Source organism: Bremia lactucae, linkage group LG10 (genome assembly GCF_004359215.1).
Source record: "Bremia lactucae strain SF5 linkage group LG10, whole genome shotgun sequence".
In the NCBI taxonomy this organism is placed as follows: Eukaryota; Oomycota; class Peronosporomycetes; order Peronosporales; family Peronosporaceae; genus Bremia; species Bremia lactucae.
The window spans coordinates 3316593-3324157 of NC_090619.1; positions in this window are offsets into that span (position 1 = coordinate 3316593).

The following is a 7565-nucleotide window of genomic DNA, read 5'->3' on the forward strand; positions in this document are numbered from 1 at the left end:
CCACCATGGGAATTCACCAATGGTTATGGCGGAGGAGGGAATATTAGATCCGACCCATGTGTCGGATCTAGAGTCGAGAATCGACAAACTCGTTCGCTTCCTCCATGACTTGGAGGAGGACTTGATCACGAGCGCGGTAAGGGTCGCTCGTTAGAGCAGATGGTGCAGGCTCACCATGTCGAACGGTTGGAAGACCGTTCGAAGAGTGCGTACTCCACGTTGGAGTACGAACGGAATTATTATGCTCTTCGTGATGAGCTGTCGACAGCTCAGCATGAGAATCTGGTTCGTGACCACAAGAATCTTTTAGGGATTCTTGAAAAGGGTGGCCAGATCCGTCCTCGGAAGAAACCGCGTACTGATGGTTCGGGCGTAGCCGACCAACGTAAAACGTAGGATGCGTTCGCATTCTACGTGGCAATTGTATTGTGTACGCATTGCCTCTGCGATGCAGTACACGGAAAAGCCCAATGAACTTGGGTAGTAGTTTACTGCTACCCACATTAGTGACTACATGTTTAGGTAAGTTTACCGGAGACAGTAGTTCTAGATCATTAACTTTAAATGAAAAAAACATTTGCGCGTCCATGTTTGTCTGCGATCCGTTTCTACAGGTCCACTGCGTTCGCAATGGAAACCTTTACGAAACGAATAACTATTTCTCGAGCCAGCAGAAATTCCTCTGCTGACTCATTTGTTGTCTTTTCCAGTGCGCTCTGTCCGCACTGCCACGAAATCTTTCTCATCTTCGATGTCGATTGCTCCGACATCGAGACCACTCACGTCGTTGGTAACTTTGACGCATGATGAGCATGAACCAGAAATAGTTTTGCTCGTGCGAGTCCATCCCCCCTTGAACTAGAGGATCCCTCTAATTGGGTGGGAATGTGAGGATGGCGTAAGCCAATCACGAAGAACGGTGTATGCAATGTAGACGAATGCACCGAATTATTGATGGCGAATTCGACCATCGGTAAAACCTCGCTCCAATACGGATACGATTGGACGTAACCTCGAAGGATGCTTCGAGGACGCGATTTACGCGTTCCGTCTGACCATATGTCTCTGGATGATCAGAAGTTGACATAGTCAGCCGTGTTCCGAGAGATTAGAACACGGATTGCCAAATCTCCACCGTAAACCGTGGATCTCTATCCGAGACCAGTTCACAGGGTAACCCGTGGAGTTTGAATAATGTGTCGATAAAGACACGGGCACAGCCCGGAGCCGTGATCGACACTGGTACTGCAACAAGATGTACCATCTTGCTGAATTTGTCTACAAAAACAAGGATTCATTGTTTCTGTAATAGTCTTCGGAAAATTCGAAAAAAAGTCCATAGATACGGACTGCCAACATTCTGCCGGAGTGGTAGAGGTTGGAGAGGTGCACAGGATGAAGGGATAGGCTTCACCCGTTGACATACCTCGCAAGCACGAATGTACTTGCGCACGAACTGATACTGGCGGGGCCAGTAAAAGTCGCGACTTACTGTGAGATATGTTTTTTCACGTCCACGATGCCCACTTGTTGGTGCATCGTGACACTCATACATGATGTGCAAGCGCAATTAAATGTGAGTTGGGACGACGACACGTGGAGTGTCGCCGGCAACGGCTTTGTAATACAGTAAGCCGTTGCGTGTTGTGTATCGATCGGATGACGATCGATATAAAGCCGTTAAATCTTTAAAAGATTTATCGGATGAATCATCAGATGATCCATTAAACGCAGAAGGTCCTTATCTTCTGCGTAGGCTTTCTTTATGTCATCAAATAAGGTTGATGACGGGACACTTGAAATGAGTGTTGCAACAGTGGGATTATTTTCACTGGTGGAATGCGCAGTGTGCTCGAAATCGGGTCGGCGTGATAACTCATCAGCGACGACATCAAGTTGTCCAGGTTTATATTCCACGGAGAAATTATACTCCGCGAAGAAGGATAGCCACCTCGCCATACTTTGCGAGAGGTGTGGGCTGTTTACGGCCGTGCGTAATGACGCATGGTCTGTATATACGATGAACGGTCTATCTAGTCGGAAATATACCCTAAACTTAGCCAGTGCATATTTCATGACAAGGAGTTCCTTGTCATGCACTGGGTAATTGCATTCAGCTGGTTGCAGCTGACGCGATGGGTAACAGACGACGCGCTCCGAGTCGTCTGTATCGTATTGCATTAACGCACAGTCGAATGCGAAATCGCTGGCGTGACAGACCACATGGAATGGTCTGTCTTGATCTGCAATCGCCAAGATGGGCGATTGCATCAAGCTTTGCTTGATACCTTCAAAGGACGCTGACAATCAGCGTTTTAAAACCATTTCTTGTCTTTTTTGCGAGAGACGAGAGAGATGAACTAGCGCTTTGGTGTTTCAGCGCACCCACTACGGCTTCAATGACGCAATTAACACGCTTTGTTTGACCATCTGTGTGCTAGTGATCCGCTGTGGACATGTTTAATCTGCTGCTAGGCACTCGGGAGATTGACTCCCAGAACAACCCGTGATCGGGGTTCTCTATCGGAGACAACGGTCACTGAAAACCCGTATTGTCAAGCTGGCAAGCGGTGCCGTTGCATGTGCCGAGGGCTTAGCCTATTGGTAAGTTTCGCATGTGCGAACATAGGTGCTTACCCATTTATAGAGTTTGGATCACCAAAACCTCTGGCTCATGGAGGCGTTGGTCTTTTCTCGACCGAGATGACCACTAAAAACAGTATCATGTGCTTACTAGAGATTTCGATACATAAGGTCCTCATCGTAAGGAACCACGATGCGCAAATATCCACGGAATCTTTCGAATAAAACAAAAGCTTAAAATTGATAAAATATTTGAATAACCTCGTATCACTCGTGCCGACAATTGACTCTCCGAGTCTCTAAACGCCTCGCTCCCAAAAGCGCGTAATAAAGCTACACACTGGTCATTTGTATCATATGCCGAACGAGCTTGATCAGTGATTGGCGATGTAACGGTTGTAACATGAGCGAGATCATAATTCTGGGCAGCGTAAATGACGTATTAGCCAAAGCATTTTGCTTGCCAGGCTTATACTTTACCTTAAAGTTGTATTCGGCAAAGAGCGAAAGCCATCGAGCCATTATCCATGGGAGACTAGGTGACTTAGTCGCGGTGCAAAAAGATGCAGGATCTGTATAGATCACAAAAGGCTTAGAGTCAAGCGGATGTACTCTCAACTTGAAAAGAGCATACTACATCGCAAGAAGCTCTTTGTCATGAATTGGGTAATTCTTTTCTGCACGTTAAGCGTCTAGACTCGAACGCAATGACGTATCCCGTTCATCTTCATCTGTATGTTACAAAACCCTGCCTATGGCAAATCAGATGCGTCAAAGACGACACTGAAAGGCTTTTACGATTTGATAGAGCCAAACTCGGAGCATGGATGAGACTATCCTTAACTGCTTTAATACATAACTTTAACTTTTGTTGCTCGTCCAGCACCAATCTGTATCTTTCTAAAGAAGACTGGATACTGGCCGAGCCATACCAGCGTAATTTCCGCAGCACTTGTGCGAGTAGTTGGCTAGGCGTACCTATTTACGCAAATAGTTTTGGTTTTCAGGAACCGACCGATCAACTATGTTTTTTTACCTTAGCAGAATCTGCTCGGAGGCCTCGCTTTCCAATGAAAAATCCTGAAAGGTTATTTTTCTGCACCGAAAATGCATTTATAATCGTTAATATAACTTATATATGCGCAAGCACTCAAGCGCTGCTGGCAAATGGTCGATGTGATTTTCCACTATCGACCGACCGTGTTCCGCACGACTATGGACAGATATAGCAAAATGCTCCCGGTTGCTGGGTTTGCATCGAAGAACGTTGTGCATGCTTCTACAGGCTGTACTCGGTTCTACGTAAACCACGCGTTCCGTCAACACTACCACTACGTGGTTCAGAGCTTGGTAGGGAGAGAAATAGCCGATCCACTTGCTGATACCAGCCCTGTTTTGGTCAAGAAGCAGGTTAGCGAGTTCTTGCTACGTGATCAAATGTCTCACGACATGTGCGGGATACAATGGCTCATAGCCAAGACAAACAAAAGGAACAAGCCGATCCTAAAGGCAGAAACTGTATTAATCTTACATGTTCAGTGACCGAGTACTACGTAAGGCTACAAATCTACCTATAAACGTTGTATTTGCGGTCTTTAAGACCATATTGTGTCCGCATATACGCTAGGCCTTTCTTGGTCACAGCCGCTTTATCGGACTATTTACGGTTGTGGCCAAGGAGGGTCTAGCGTATACTAGTGTACGTGAAGTGACGTGTAAACCACTTGCACTGAAGCAGTACAAGTCGGCATTGCCCCGGTACACCTGGAAGCACTTTGTAGTCCACCCAAGGACCACAGTTAAATCATCTAACATGGACTTGTTAGATATTAATGGAAATACGCACCACGCTTCGCGTGATAGCTACTCCTTTATAAGTGACATAGAAAGGAGTGCGGTCGAACGAATTAGTTCGACCGTAGGGAATAATGCCATCTTGGCCATGCTGTCAGATTTAGACAGAGATGCCCTCCATTTAGCCATCGCCTAGTTCATACAACCTGAACTTGAGGAGGCAAAGGAGAAGGTAGCCTTGCTTAATCAGCAAGGCTCTCAACAGGCAGAACTGTTGAGGTTACAGCAGGTACAGACCTCTGTACCTGGGATGATGCACACGCGTCGTCCGGAAACCATAAAAGATTGACATCTTTAAGTATAGGGGAGTCGAAGAAGACTCCTTCTTAAAAAGGTTTGTTGATATGGACGATGCCAAAAGGGCTCGTCACATCGTCGACGAGCAAATGCAAGTCGCATTTGCTCAATCAAATTTGGCATGTCGTGCAAAACCTTGGCCACTAGGCCTCAAGTTGCGCGACCCATATGTACTTGACTTGCTAGAGGCTTTTCAAGCCCGGCTCAAACAGACATTGAACTGCTAGGGCTAAGTTCAGAGCTCGATCAGAGCTTTTAAACTGAAGCAAGGCAAGCGTGATGTTCACATTTGCCGAACATATACGACTCTTAGTGAGTTGTATCACGAGCAATCCAGTTCATGAACAGACGTTCATTACGGTATTCATGCAAGGTCTTACGGATGGTCCCGTGAAGACCCACCTGTTCCGCTTGGAAGTGGATACGCTTGAAGAAACAATATCCGTTGCGGAACTGGAAGACTATAGTTTGAGATAGACTCAAGCTCGTTCGTCATCGTATCGTCCCCGAGACGACAAGAGCTTGGAGGTCTATATCCTATGGACCTCTCTTACGTCGAAAGGGAAAGACCTCACTTGTTGAACAATAAGTGATTGCAGAGATGCAATCGATGTCAAAAGTTAGGTCACTACGCTCATGAGTGTAGTGCCCCACGCCCAGCTCCGAGAGGCACTGAACGTATTATGGACCGAATGCATAAAAGGGCAACGGACGCGGGTTCGCTTCGCTGTTGCGTAATCGCAACAGCGAGGCGGACCACCAGAAAACTGTCGGGGTCAGTAGGGGCGCAACGCCCTACTAATCCAGCAACCTTAAGAGAATTTCCAAATCCCTTGACGAAAGTTGCTCCAGACACACAATCTTATGTGTCTCTGCACCTGACGATGAGGTATGCCTCATCACCTTGAAGTTAAAAGTGACACATGAATTGTCACTTAGAGCACTGTGGGAAGTCGAATAACTTTATTCGACGCCAGTTGCTAGAGGGTCGTAGGCGCAAATATGTTGAGCGCGACATCCCTCCAACGAGGATGACGGTGCGTCTAGCGACAGGCGCATCGATAACAGTAATGAAACGCGTAGTGAAATTTCACTACACATTAAAAGATTTACAGTACGATGATGGTTTCATCGTACTGGATTTAAATGACAAATTTGATGTCCTTCTAGGTTCACCTTGGCTCAGAAAATATGAGCCAAGAATCAGCTGGCAGCATCGATCCGTGAAGATGCCTTCCACTTGTTCATCAGATGGCCATCTGATGAACGTCTTGGAGCGTCCATAGGTGTGTGGATGTATTACGAGTGAGTGAATTGGCCCCACTTGTGGTACGGGCATTAGTACGACTGCACAAGATCCCAGTGTGAAGACTAATCACACTGTGGAATCAGCTGTCGGCGGCTGTGCGAATGTGCCGAAGGCCCACCACTCGAAAAGGTCGATTGGATTGAGACATGAAAGTACGCCTAGCGGGTGACATTCAAGTAAGATACCGGTTGCCCAAAAGGAACAACACGATGATCCTAGGTCGGTTAATGATGGATCAAGAGTAGGCGCGTATACTCTCGATTTAAATGCGCGTCCGAAGTTAATTCGGAGATAACTCAATTACCAACCCTAGAGCATTAACGGTTTCTTGAGAGATCTGCATAGTGGTGGAATTAAGCAGATCTGCGTACTCGTCACATAGTACGAATACGTAAACGATATATGGTCAGCGGTAATGTTAGTAGAGAACGGACGGGTTCTCAGCAGCTCATCGATGGACGAAAGTGTCCTCCATGTGAAGACTCGGATTGAGATATATACTACTCAATCTTGGGAGTCACTTAAGACAAATCCTTTATACATGGATTAGATTGAATTCAGGGATGTATTCCCTGGAACAGTTCCATGCGAGTTGCCTAAAGATAAAGGCACTCTTCATGAGACCGAGCTCAAACCGGTCTCGAAGTACTGTGTCATGAAGCAGTGGCCACTGCCTCGTGAACCTGAACAAGTACTTACGATCGATAAATTCTTTTCGATTGATTCAAAGCGGGCCATGTGAGGGAGTCAACCTCCCCACATAGCTCTCTGGCCTTCTGTGTGCGAAAGACCACAGGAGGGTGGCGGAAAGTGCACGCATTCAATAAACTGAATGCTGCAACAGTACCGGCTCAAACGCAGATACCTAGAAAAGACGTTATCATAGATGGTATGTCTAAGCGTACCATCTGTTTGTCTATGGATATGGTGGATGGGTTCTATCATATCCTTATGCGTGAACGGGACATCCCGTACAAAGCAGTGAGCACTCCCAGTGGGATGCTCTGGGATGGCTAGTGATGCCTCAGGGGCTTAGTAACGCCCCTGCAACATTCAACAGATGCGTAACAAATCTGTTGAGACCGGTGCGAATTCGGACCAAGTTATTTTGACGATGTATTCGTCCATAGCCGGGCGATGGACGGGGGGACGTGGAAGTTCATAAAACTCACGTTCGTCAGGTTCTTACGCTTATGCGAAAGCATAAGTTGTACGCAAATCTCAAGAAGCGTATATCCGCTGCAAGCGAAATACCACTTCTTGGGTGCATCGTCGGTAACCACGGCTTGCGCCCTGATCCCGAAAAGATCAAGGCAATCACCGACTGGCCAGTTCCAGTCGATGTCAAGGGACTTAGAAAGTTCCTTGGTTTAGCGGCGTACTTGCACAAGTACTCTCGCAATTATGCAGAGATGACAGTTCATCTCTCTCGTCTCTTGAAAAAAGACGAGAAATGGTTATGGAACGCTGATTGTCAGCGTTCGTTTGAAGGTATCAAGCAAAGCTTGATGCAATCGCCCAT